This window comes from Bidens hawaiensis, unplaced genomic scaffold, assembly GCF_021521415.1.
Source record: "Bidens hawaiensis isolate Kalapana, Puna unplaced genomic scaffold, B.hawaiensis_p1.1 tig00014205_1, whole genome shotgun sequence".
Lineage (NCBI taxonomy): Eukaryota > Viridiplantae > Streptophyta > Magnoliopsida > Asterales > Asteraceae > Bidens > Bidens hawaiensis.
The window spans coordinates 1-13819 of record NW_027492223.1 but is presented as its reverse complement, the minus strand read 5'-3'; the positions used below and the strand labels follow the sequence as shown (position 1 = coordinate 13819).

Sequence of the window (13819 nt, the reverse complement as noted above, 5' to 3'; positions counted from 1 at the left end):
GGCTTGTTTCACTAATAACGACCCTTCATGTCTCTTGAGAACACTACACACAAGTGTCACTAATAATTTTCTGCGATTTGTGCCAGATGACCTACTTCATTAGTTCAATATACATAAATTTCCTACCTAAGTATATGTTCTAGACATCTTTATCAAGTCTTCATGTGCATATTCACAGGAGCAAGTTTCCAGTTTTTATTTATGTTTTTGGATGTGTCGTGACATTATCGGTAGAATCAACAATATGATGCACATTCTTAAAGTAGAAGCCTAGAACGTTAGGAAGTAGTTAGTTGTAGTTAAGCTATATACACACATACGAGTATTGTAATGTTGGCAATATATTCATATATAAAAAGTTGTAAACTTGTATATATATATACAACTTTTAACAACTTCATAACTTTTAGTATCTTTGAATTAGTCTATGTGAAGAACGACTACTAAGGGCCGGTCTCATTGTAACGATACTGGATTCATTAGCTCCAGCTCTTATGGCCGCTCTTCCAGCCTCCAAAAACCTTGTGACCGCATCATGCGCATACTGGTGGGCTTCACCAACTGTCAAATATTTTTCTATATTGGGATATGTATTTAGAATGTGATCACTGTTGAGCTGGGATGCGAGCTGAATCAACTCAGTTTGGAACCCAGTGAGTTTCATATCTTCTTTCGGGCCTCTCAGCCTCAACGACTCCGTAATTTCTGGAAGTTTCTCTGCATAAATGTTTCAACAACTTCAAATCTTGATTTTAAAAAAGGACCGGGTTTGAATTCGTGACACACACAAAACTAACATGAAATTCAAAGGTTTAAATTTAGCTTAAACAGGCATGTTCCTTATACTATTTTTTTTTTCCTAATAAAAAACACACAAGCTTAAGTAATGTTATACATTTGTATTTTGGTTTAAAATTTATATCTTTAGAGTATTAATATTATAAAAAATTAAATAAATCATGTTTAACTTTATCCTACACACACCTATAAAAACTCTCTGTCGTGTTTGGGTTTATGTGTTGCACGATTTTCAGGTTTGTGTTTTTTTTTCGTTTCTTCTTTCTATTTTTTTTATTTTTTGTTTTTGAGTACCAAATTATAAATAGCCCTCAACAAAACTCTCTGTCGATAAGGTTTGTGTTGAGTTCTAGTCAAATTTATGATCTAAGTTCCAAGATAATGTTGACTTGGTTACCTGGACAATCCTCGCGTGGAGTAGTACGTTTGTTGAAGTAACTCTCAAAGGTGCCAGCCCACTCGTCCCGCTTAGTCAAGAAGTCAGAATCCAAATTGAAGAGCTTCTTCACCGTTGCCGATATAGAAGAATGTTCAAATTGTGAATACGGTGTCGGTCCATCCGGTTCATGTATCACTGCAATAAATCATCGATAATGGTCAAACCCGGTCAACACATACTCTATTTTCATTTTTCTAAAACCAAACCGGACCACATTACTGGTTCACTGGTCGAATCACTAAAACCACATAAATAATTAAAAAAAAAAAAAAACTCACCGGTGCCTTTTTCAACCCAAGGCGAAATCAACAAAGTGGGGACCCGAACTCCTAACCGATCAAACCGGAAATAATAGGGCTCGGGACCAATAATCCCATCGGGGTTAGGCACATTATGAAGTGGCGTAGCCACATGGTCATAAAACCCACCATGCTCATCATAAGTAATCAACAAAGCCATTTCATTCCACTGAGGACTAGCCCTCAATGTCTCATAAACCTCCTTAACAAAAGCCTGGCCCACTGCCACATCATGCGACGGATGATCATCGTTCGCAGGAAAAACATTCACATCAAAGTACCTTTGTTCCACGACAACATAGTTCGGTAGTTTACCCTTTTTCGCATGATTTTTAAACGTCAAATCATACTCATGAAACCTATTAACAAATTTGAGTTTCCTCAAGCTTTTAAAAAACAGAGTAGCCGGGATATTTTGGTAATAAATCCCAAACGTGAGGGCATTTTCGTCCAACGAGTCAAAGATTGTTTTTTGAGGGAACCCGTGGATCAAATCTTTCCGTACATTACTCGAAGCTCCATGTGAAGTTGCCGAGTGGACATAAAACCGGTTCGGCTGAGTCGACGCGGGAACCGACGCGAACCACCGGTCGAACACGGCAAACTCGTTAACCAGCTCGGTGTAACTCGGTAACCGGGTCGGGTCAAACCTGCTCATAACGGTCCGGTTCATCCCGTCCACACCCATCGAGTTCGCCTGCTGGACGAACCCGTTCATCGGAGCCGGGTCGGGTCGAAGAGGACCGGTTCTTGACCCGACCCGGATCCGAAAATCTGTTCAGTAATGGCTTGGATGGAGTGGCCCGGGTCGGAGTCGACGAAAACGGCGTCGTCGGTGACGTGGAGTGTTTCGGAGGTGGGGTCGGAGGCGTTGACGTGGTTGTATTCGGATCCGGTGAGTCCGTCGATGTCGGGTCGGGTTTTCTTGAGCCAGCCGAGCATGTGATCGAATGAGCGGTTTTCCATGACTAATATGACTAGGGTTTTGATGGGTCCGTTGATTTGGTGGGTCTTTTTGTGGAAAGGTAAAGAATTTATTGGGTGGGTGAAGGTTAAGAGGTGGAGGAGTGTGAAGACGGTGAAGATGGGTCGCCGGCGGTTCATGTTTTCCGGTGATCGGAGAATGGTGGGTGGTGGTTATTAATATAGAGTGAGAATAGAGAGAAACGGAAAGTGAGTATATCCTTTTGGGAGAATTTAAATCTCAATTCAATTTTATATCGTTACTAATTATTATGCAAGATATTTATAAAAGTTATTCATAGTTTTGAAAGTGTAATATTGGCCCCAGTAATTTAAAAAAGATTTGCAATATGAGAAAACAGAGTGTTCTTTTTTTTTTTTTAAAAAAAAAAAAGCAGAGATCTGATATGCAAGATGGTATGACGCATTTGTAAATTTTTGAAACAAAGTGCGTTGAAGATGTTATAAATAAAGAAAGAATATGCGTTTGTAAATGTAGATGGAAATGAAAATGTGTAGGTTCGTTTAGTAAGTCTCTTTTTAGTTGTGTTGTTTCTAGCATTTTGTTATTAATGAATTTGTTCTAAAAAATAAAAGCAAATCAATCATTTGAACCATTTTATGTACCGTCAAATGAGATATATGTACGGTCTTAGCCTAACAAACTATGAGATAACTGAAGAAACACGGATCCAATCCCCGGCTATGGGTCCTGGATCCAATGAATCCATAGGGTAAAGTATGATAATTACAACTAGGATATGAGTAAGACTTCCTAAAGTCCAGTGACCAGAACCTGCAAAACAGACACCGTGAGTCTCGTTACAGGAAGGACAAGAGGGGGGTCTTCCTGTAACCACCCTCCGGCGTGAGAATCAGTAACGTTCGTAAATGAAGAAAGTACTGAAGTAAACAGACTAAGTGTAGTAGAATGCAAGTGAGTGGATGAATATCTCATACCATTTGACAAGGTATTTATAGCCGAAGGATGTAGGAAGATGATTGGGCCAGCTGTCCTCTTCCAGAAGATCTTTGATAACTACCTGGACGCGTGTCCTCTTGTGATAGGTTGAGCTATACGTTCCATGTGCATGGGTATAACAACCTGGACACGCGTCGCCCAATGATAGGATGGATTACACCCTGGCCATGTGCACGGTTATAACAAACTGGTCAGGTGTCCTTTATTCATTGGCTGTTCAGTCACGTATCCCCAAGTAAGAGTCATGAATCTTCTTCTAGAGAGTATTTGAGTGATGACAGTTGTCCTACTGGCATTGTCTTCCGGATGTTTAGGCGGACAGATATCCCGTCCTGCGGATGACTTTTGAGGATGCTAGGATGCTTCTGCGCGTGTTGTGAGGACGTTCCTCCTCATTCGTGATATGCGGGTGGTCCATGTGTCCCGCGGGTGGCTTATAAGAGGATTATCTGTGACCCGCGGGTGATACTTAAGGGTATTTGGGTCTTTTTGGTACCCTACCTCTACAAGTCCCCCCAATCCAGTGTTTCTTTCGTGTGAAATCTTTATGCGGGTGAAATTCTGGACTTAATGCGTACTGGGGATTTTTATTGTTCAGAAGTTAGGTAGAAAATATCTTCTGATGTTATGGATAATCATGAAAAAGGACAAGTTGCTCACTTGCAGGCGCGTGAACAGGTGATGGAACGTTTTTTACGGCTGTCACAGTACCCTACTGTACAACTTTTTCTCTTTTTCGAATTTCCCGCGTGACGTGTCAGTCGCTGGTTGGGTGATGTTTTTCTCTCTCTACTGTTCATATCTCATCGCATTAATTGGGATGGGTATAAATAAGGAGAGACTCCTTTCTTTAGAGGTTTTATCACTCTTTTCCTCTGATTATCTTCTTATGTTCTCTCTGATAAAGTATCGAACTTTTCTTATATGTCTTCTTTAAATCTTCCTAAAATGTCGAATGTTCAGATTGAAGTTGATGAGATAGAAATTGCATGGGACTACTCAGAATATGAAAAGTTATTGGAAACGTATGGTATTCCACCCGAGTGGGAACCAGAGTTTCCTTCTATCGGTTCTATAGCCAGTTTCCCACCGCCTGGGAAAATGGCTTTGTATGCCGATTATTTTGTTCATGGGAACTTTCGTTTACCCATAACGAGATTCCTTCAGAAGGTGTTAACTGCCTATGGAATCCATTTATCTCAATTGCATCCCCGTGCTATGATGCAAATTCGTCATTATGAATTCGTATGCATAGCACGTGACATGGTGCCACATATTGATCAATTTCCAGTTTTTTACCGTCTTGCCATTCGTGATAGTTGGTATACGTGTCAAGGGTTTTCTGACCGAAGCATCGGATATGAAGTTGAAAAGGTGCCTTCTGACTAGCGTTGTAAATTTTTTTGGATTTCGGAGGACGTGGTACCCGTTGCCATGGTCAGTCGTCCGGTCAACTCTCGTCTTTCGGACGTTGCTATAGCTGCTCACGAAGGTCGTAACTGGTTCCGTACCCTAACGATGGAACCAACGCCAATGCGGGCACTGCCAGAAGAAGCCCTGGTGTGGGCAGGCATGAGTCGCTTATGGGCCTCAGAATTTATGGAGCCTATTTTTGTTGACTTATATGAACGTAAGTTATTTTTACTGTTTTTTCTTCTTTTTGCGATGTATTCTATAATTAAAATTTTTTATCTCCTCAGGTCAGGGTTCGATGTTCAATGCCCTTTTTGATGATAGGGGTTGTGTCTGACATGGCATCCAGGATGCCGGTGACATGCCTATTCTCGAGAAGACTAAGTCCCGCTTCTTTTTTCCAAAGAAGGTGCAGGCTGAGCCCATTGTCTCAAACGCCACCTTTGAAACAGGTGCGTATGTTCTAAACCCTCATCCGCTATTACTTCTGACGGGACGATCGCCACATTATTGTCGAGTGATGATGACGGCGGTAGTTCTGACTTCTCGATCTCCCAATGAGAGAGGGAATATGATGACGATACACCTGAACCTTCTTCTGTCTCCCATTTGTTGGCAGAATTAGAGAAAAAGAGAGCTTTTATGGCTTTTCAAGCAGCGGGTGGCAAGACTGCGGATGCTGAGGCGGGATCTTCAAAGAAGAAACGAAAAATTTGCCGTCCTAAGAAGCCACAATATAGCCTTGCTGACCGTATTGACACTGTTGAAGGTACATATTAATCTTTTTTAAGTACTATACTTTCATAAGATGTGTAGCTAAAGATAGATTTTGTTTTTGTAGACCCACTGATCTTTAGTGAAGATGTCTCTGAGAAGTTGCCTATACCAACTCCTCAAACTGAACAGCAACCATCTCCTTCTCCAGAGAACAATGTGGAGGATAAGCCTCCGACTCCTCCTAGCAATATTAACACGGAGGATCAACCATCCTCACCTTTGGTAAAGGAGAGAGTGCCAACCCCTCCGATTGATACTGCCACTATAGAGGAGGCTAACGTCCAGTCTGAGACTGATGATCGTTTTAACTATCTTTTTGAGGCTGGGGGTGGTACTGGTGGTCAGCAGGACAATCCTGCTGTTAATGAGAAGGGTTATAGGACTGAGGAGTCTCCTCCTCAACAACTTTTTTCAACCCCAACTCGCCTTAAACCTTCGGGTTCTCGTTACTATGGGGATACGGGCCTGGGTGATACACATGAATTGTTTGTCCCTCCATGGGGGATTATTAACGGGTCACGGTTCTCCCATCCTAGAACTTGTAAGGATTTCGTTGAACATTGTACGCCACCCGCTGAGATGGCAGTTCAACGAGACCTTTCCCGCCATGACCTACATACCAACGTGGCTTACCACCTGGCTAATGCTTTAGTCGGTAGCCAAGAAGTCTTAAGTGAATGGCGTACCTTGGGCTAGAAAGTGGGAGAGGCCCGGCGGGCCACTGAGGCTGCCAAGAAAGAAGCTGAGGAGCAACGCATTGCTGCCCAAACTTCTAAGTGGAAGCAGATCGATACGGAGAATGCCCTTAAAAGTGAACAAGATCGTAATGCTGCTGCTGCTCGCCGATGGAAGGAAGCTTGTGAGAAACAAAATTCCCTTCTTGAAGCTGCTCGGGCAAAAACCCAAAAGGAAAAGGATGACTTAGCCCGCGCTCAAGAAGCCAATTCTTCCTTGGGAGATCAAGAGGCCCTTCAAGGTGCATGTATCCATGATCTCGAGGCGGAGCTAAAGTTGCAGAAGGAGCGAGTCGAATTCAAAGACCAGAGTGTAACACCCCGACCAAAGGCGGATTATACATCGGGGCGCCACATATTGCTTCATTACTCGCGACACTATTGGTGTCAATATTTATTAATACACATTTTATCGCGCACGCGCAGCGGGGAAAATATAAATCAAACATAAATCAATATATTATAAATTATAACATTCAAACAACATTAACTTGTCTTGATACATTTTAATTCTAGGTCCAAAAGTAAAAACGTCCTACGTGTCCACAAGCTCCAAAACAGCTACTGCAAACCTGAACATGTGTTAAAATAAACGTCAAACACTTGCGTGTTGGTGAGAAATCAAGTTTAATACAATACATAGATAATCATAAATCTGCGCGCAACACGTGTATGTCTGGTGTTTAACAAGGGTGCAATCAGATTGTGATCAAGCCTAGATAGATCATAGCTCATAGTTCATAGTTCAATCCGTGCTCCCAATTGAGCACAAAAACGAGAAAACATCTGTGCAAGTGTAAACAAAGAAAACCGTAAACGATAGGTCTCCCGTGTTCATCTAATGGTACCATGAAAACTGCGGAATAGGCCGAACAAAGCGGTTAATGATACACACATACAAATAAACAGCCAAGTAAACGTCCTCAACACATGGGATACTGCGCGACTAAAGCTCATAAACAAGTTTAAGACTCTAAGTTTGTATGAACACATGAACATCCCAAAACATTAAAAGCAAAAAGGGATTAGGTACGAGATTACTCACTTGATAAACGATGCGGTGTAAGATAAAGCAAGAACCAACTTTAAACAAGCACAAGTTAACCTATAAACAAGATTATTGTTTTAATGATTTGTTTTAAGTCTTGATTATAAGTTAGCATAATTAATAAGTAAACTATTATATATAATATATATTACCGGAAAAGCAGGAAGAACAAGGAGGAAGACGGAGGCAGAGGGGGGGGGGGGGGCGGCAGGAGGACAACGGCAGAGAGCAAAAAGGGAGGAAGAGATAATAAGTGTAGTGTGTGAAGTGTTAAGAAAATACTACTATTATTTATAGGCAAACCCTAGGGAACACAATCCCTAGAAAAGAGGAAAAGATCTCAAAAAGTAAAAGATTTCAAAAGCAAAAGATATCAAAAGATATGGCAGCAAGGAAAAAGAGAAAAAAGGCTGACAGGATTCAGAAAAAGGCATGGGAGAGGACAGATAAAGTTACTGGTTAAAGCATGGAAAAGCAGATCTCAAAAGATAATGTCAGTCACTTTTTCTACCAACCAATGGGGTTGGTACGCATGCTGCGCCGAAAGAAACTATTCAGACATTAGATAGGTTAGGTCAACAGCTCAGAAGAAAAGACATGACAAAAGCAAACGGCTAGAATAAACAGAAGATACAAGGGTTAAGCGCGGGAAGGCTGAGTGCGCGAGCGCGAAGGCTGGCACAACAATCCTTAGCGCACTGCGGGAAGAATCACAAATCCTTAGCGTGCTGCGTGAAGAACTAGAATTCTAAGCGCATCGCGGGAAGAACATACATTCTTAGCGCATTGCGGGAAGAACATACATTCTTAGCGCGCTGCGAGAAGAGTTCTCTTCACGCATCGCAGGAACAAGATGTCTTCACGCAGGCTTCCATGTAAGGAGTCTGGCGCGTGGAGCTGCAGACATCCTTAGGCGGGAAGAACCAAAGGACAAGCAAAGAGTTAAGAAAAAGAGGGAAACAAGGCGTAAGGGCGGGACGGCGACAAGAGGGAAAAGAAGGCGGAAAGAGAGAAGGAAGAGGGACGGGACGGCGGAAAGAAAGAGAGAGAAAGAGGCGGGAAGGAAAATATATATATATTATTATTAAAAATAAAATATAAGTATAAATATTAAATAATAAAAGAAAGAGATCGGGTCAGAGAAACGGGTACCTGGGTCGGGTCGGATCAGGGCAGATGTCACAGTCTCCCCTACTTTAAGAAATTTCGTCCCGAAATTTATCTCGAAGTAGGTTGCGCAGAGAACAGGTGCGGGTACTTGATCTTCATTTGATCTTCCCTTTCCCATGTAAACTCGGCTCCGCGCTTGGACTCCCAGCGAACTTTCACGATAGGGATACGACTGCGCTTGGTTTGCTTAACCTCGCGATCCATAATCTCAACAGGCTTCTCAACGAAATGCATAGTTTCATCAACTTGAACTTCATCAAGTGGAATGTGAAGGTTCTCGTCAGCTAAACACTTCTTGAGATTGGATACATGGAACGTTGGATGCACATTACTGAGCGCGGGCGGCAGGTCAAGTCTGTAGGCAACTTTTCCCACACGCGCGAGAATCTTGAATGGACCAACATATCGAGGAGCAAGCTTACCCTTCTTCCCAAAGCGGACAACACCCTTCCAGGGCGACACTTTGAGGAGAACAAGATCACCAACTTGAAATTCGAGAGGCTTCCGCCTACGATCTGCGTAACTCTTCTGTCGGCTTCTGGCAGTCAGCAGATGATCACGGATCTTGGCGATTTTATCGGTTGTCTCTTGAACAAGTTCGGGTCCTGTGATTTGAGCTTCTCCCACTTCGCTCCAACAAATCGGGGAGCGGCACTTACGACCGTAAAGTGCTTCAAATGGGGCCATACCGATACTGGAATGATAGCTGTTATTATAAGAAAACTCAATCAAAGGCAGGTGTGAATCCCAATTACCTCCAAAATCAAGAACACAAGATCGGAGCATATCCTCAAGAGTTTGAATAGTTCGCTCAGACTGACCGTCAGTCTGGGGATGATATGCCGTACTCATGTCCAAGCGAGTTCCTAGCGCAGATTGGAGAGATTTCCAAAAGCGAGATATAAAACGGCCATCGCGATCGGATATGATGCTCAAAGGAGTACCATGGCGGCAGACAATTTCCTTGACATAAAGCTGCGCGAGATGCTCAACACGGTAGTTTTCACGAATGGGCAGAAAGTGAGCAGACTTAGTCAATCGATCCACTATTACCCAAATGCTATCATGTTTGCTTGCTGTCAAAGGTAACTTGGTAATAAAGTCCATCGCTACACATTCCCATTTCCACGTAGGAATTTCTGGTTGTTCGAGCAAACCAGATGGGCGTTGGTGTTCAGCTTTCACTTTAGAACAAGTCAGGCATTTAGCTACGAACACAGCAATATCCTTCTTCATACCGGGCCACCAATAAGTTATGCGCAAATCCTTGTACATCTTATCAGCGCCAGGATGAATAGAATACCGAGATTTGTGCGCTTCACTCAGGATATCAGCGCGAAGATTCTCATCAAAGGGAATCCAGATGCGATTAAGATAGCAGAGAATTCCACTCAGATTAGGGACAAAGAGTGCTTCCGCGCCACACGCTAACTCGGCGCGAAGGTTACCGTTACTGATGGATGCGCGCTGCGCGTCACGAATACGCGATTCAAGGTTGCTTTGAATCGGCGCGAAGTGAAGCTGGGTGCGCGGCAAGATACAGTTAAGCTGGCAGGGTTTTCGGCTGAGCGCATCGGCTACCACATTAGCCTTACCAGGATGATACCGGATCTCACAATCGTAATCGCTGATGAGTTCGTTCCATCGGCGTTGCCTCATGTTAAGTTCCTTCTGATCAAAGATATGCTGAAGGCTTTTATGGTCGGTGTAAAGGATACACTTAGTACCATAAAGGTAGTGTCTCCAGATCTTCAAGGCAAAAACAACTGCACCAAGCTCGAGGTCGTGAGTTGTATAATTCTTTTCATGAACCTTAAGTTGCCTTGATGCGTAAGCGATAACCTTGCCTCGTTGCATAAGAACACAACCGAGACCTTGGTTGGATGCATCGCAATACACGACAAAATCATCATTACCCTCAGGTAGCGCAAGAACAGGAGCTTCACACAACAAACGCTTGAGCATTAGAAAGGCTTCTTCTTGCTTCGAGCCCCAAATATATGGTTTACCTTTGTGCGTTAGAGCTGTTAAAGGCAAAGCGATCTTTGAGAAGTTCGAAATAAATCGCCGGTAATAACCAGCTAAGCCCAGAAAGGAACGGATCTCGGAAGGAGAGGATGGCGTAATCCAGTTCTTGAGTGCTTCAATTTTGGATGGGTCGACATGAATACCCATCTTGTTCACAACATGACCAAGAAACTGTACTTCATCAGACCAGAATTCACACTTGGAAAGCTTAGCATAGAGCTGCTCGGCTCTAAGCTTTTGCAATACCAATCGGAGATGTTGCTCATGCTCGGCCTTGGTCTTAGAATACACCAGAACATCATCGATAAACACAATCACGAATTTATCCAAGAAAGGCCTACACACCCGATTCATTAGATCCATGAAAACGGCGGGTGCGTTGGTTAAACCGAAGGACATGACCAAGAATTCAAAATGGCCATAACGAGTTCGAAAAGCAGTCTTCGGAACATCTTCATCGCGGATGCGCAACTGGTGATAGCCAGAGCGGAGATCGATCTTCGAGAAACAAGAGGCACCTTGGAGTTGATCAAAGAGGTCGTCAATACGCGGTAAGGGATACCGGTTTTTAATGGTGAGTTTGTTCAACTCGCGGTAATCAATACACATGCGAAACGATCCATCTTTCTTTTTAACGAACAACACCGGAGCACCCCAGGGCGAAGAGCTAGGGCGAATGAATCCTTTAGCAGTCAACTCTTGAAGTTGGCTTGCCAATTCTTGCATCTCAGCGGGCGCAAGACGGTAAGGAGATTTAGCTACGGGGGAAGCACCAGGGACAAGATCAATACGAAACTCGACTTCACGAGCGGGAGGGATACCAGGAAGATCATCAGGAAAAACTTCAGGGAAATCACGCACAACAGGGATATCGCGAAGCTTCTTCTCTTCAGCAGGTTTAACCACATGGGCTAGAAATGCAATACACTTCTTCCGCATGAGTCTTTGGGCTTCGGCGCAAGACATAAGTTTAAGACCACTGGAGGGTTTTTCGCCGTAGATATGAAGATCACCATTTTCTCGAGGTATGCGAATAAATTTCTTGGCGCAAATAACTTCGGCGCGATTCTTCGAGAGCCAGTCCATACCAATGATAACATCAAAGCTTCCAAGAGGCATGGGGATGAGGTCGATCAGAAAATCGTTTTCGTTAAGGTTAAGCGTACAATCTTTAATCACTGAGTTTACTAAAACAGTTTCACCATTAGCCAATTCAACTGAAAAATCTTCTTTTAAGTCATCGCGCGGTCGCGCAAGCTTCTGCTCGAAGGCGCGAGAGATAAAACTTCGATCGGCGCCAGTATCAAAAAGTACAGAAGCATAAAATCCGTTAAGCAAAAATGTACCATTAACTACGTCATTATTCGCTTGCGCTTGGTGCGCGGTTATATTAAAAGCTCGTCCACGCGTCACTTGGTTTGAAATCTAGTTCACCGGATTCGCTTGTGTAATCTGCACTTGTAGTCTCGGGCACGCGTTCCGAAAATGACTGGGATCACCGCAGTTATAGCACGACCTGGGTCGTGGGTTTTGGTAGATTGATTGTGGGTTCTGCGGGTAGACTGGTGGTGTTGGCGCAATTGGATTGGCGGGAAGGATTTTACAGAACTCAGCAGAGTGACCAACGCGGCCACATCGGTTACATTGACGACACGGGGTTTGGGTTGGGTGGTGAAGTCTACAGGTTGGGCAAAAGGGTTGATTTCCTGTGTAAGGTTTCTTAGGTGGCGGGGCAGGGAGTGCTGGATTGGTTAAGGCATAGTTGTGAACTACAGCGGGAGTTGGGTAGGCTGACAGTGGGTTAGGCGTGTAAACTGGAGGTTGATAAATGGGTTGTTGGGTAATGGGCGGGTTGGTAAGCGCATAGGCCTTGCGTCTGCGCTTGAGGTTGTTACGGTTTGAGGGTTCTGGTTTGGTTTCTGTTGGTTCAGGGGCAGTCTTGGTGAGTTTGGTCTTTTCAGTTCCCCGCAGGAACAGGGTTCCTGCTCTGACATGGTTGTCGCTGAGCACAGCGGCCAACTCAATGGCGTCAGAGAGGGTAACTGGGTTTCTGGCCCATACAGAATCTTGAATTTCCATGGGGAGACCCCCAAGGAATTTCTCGATTGCTCGGCGTGAAGGGGTAACAAGGTGAGGGACCAGTAAGCTTAGCTCGTGGAAGCGCGTCGCGTACTCGCGCGCTTCGCCACTGTATTGCTTCAAGTTCCAGAATTCTTCCTCCAGGCGCTTAACTTCGTTGGGAGGGCAGAATTCTCGCGTAAGAATTTCCTTGAATTCCTCCCATGTCATGCTAGAAGCAGCCTCTGCGCCACGCGCATGAGCTACTCCATTCCACCATGTAAGCGCTCTGGATCCCAGGACGCTGGAAGCATATAGGGTTCGTCTGTCTGAGGGGCATTGGGTATGGAGGAAAGTGTTTTCAATCTTTTCGAGCCATTGGAGCATCACGGTGGCTCCTTCAAGACCTGTGAACTTTGGAGGGTTACCCGCGTTAAAGGACTTAATGTTATAACTCGAGGTATTGTTTTGGCTCAAGGCTTGGGCTATTGCGGCGGCCATTTCCTGGGAACGTTGCTGTCTACGCATGCGCGAGGCTTCTCTTCTCTGAAATCGGCGAGATAGCGGAGGCATTCTATAAAAATTTTAATTTTAGTTAATATCTTGGCTTTAGCGCAAAGTTTTAATCTTATAAAGCTTGGTTTCACGGAGTCAGTTACAGTCAAAAGTTAAAGTAAAATAAATGATCCTAAATGCAGACTTAATAAAGGTAACAAATTCGAATCAAGAATCGACAATTCATGTATCACCATGACTTTCCGAATTCCCAATTTAAAATATACGAGCAAACGAGTATTGGAGATTGACGATTCATGTATCACCATGACTTTTCAATCCTCAATATAAAATACACAAGAAAATGAGTATTGGAGGTTGACAATTCATGTATCACCATGACTTTTCAAGTCTCCAACCTCAGAACATAATCGTAAATGGAAATTGAAAATCAACTATTCATGTATCACCATGACTTTTCGGATTTTCAATCCCAACAAACGAATATGTAAGTAAAATCAATAAAAATCGAAATTCAACAAAAATCGAAATATCGCGAAATAAAACATAAAATCATATACTGCGCAAGTGCGAGCATATTCATAAATAACGAGT

At 43.5% G+C, this 13819-nt stretch overlaps 1 pseudogene across 1 annotated transcript; it reads right to left on the bottom strand.

Annotated features, from left to right (window-relative positions):
• Positions 1-350: 350 nt before the first annotated feature.
• LOC143546099 (non-specific phospholipase C1-like) lies at positions 351-2675 on the bottom strand (annotated as a pseudogene). Its single transcript, XR_013137552.1, has 3 exons — positions 1516-2675; positions 1196-1372; positions 351-717 (listed from the first exon to the last, which is right to left on the bottom strand). The product of XR_013137552.1 is annotated as a non-specific phospholipase C1-like (transcript).
• Between the last annotated feature and the right edge of the window lie 11144 nt (positions 2676-13819).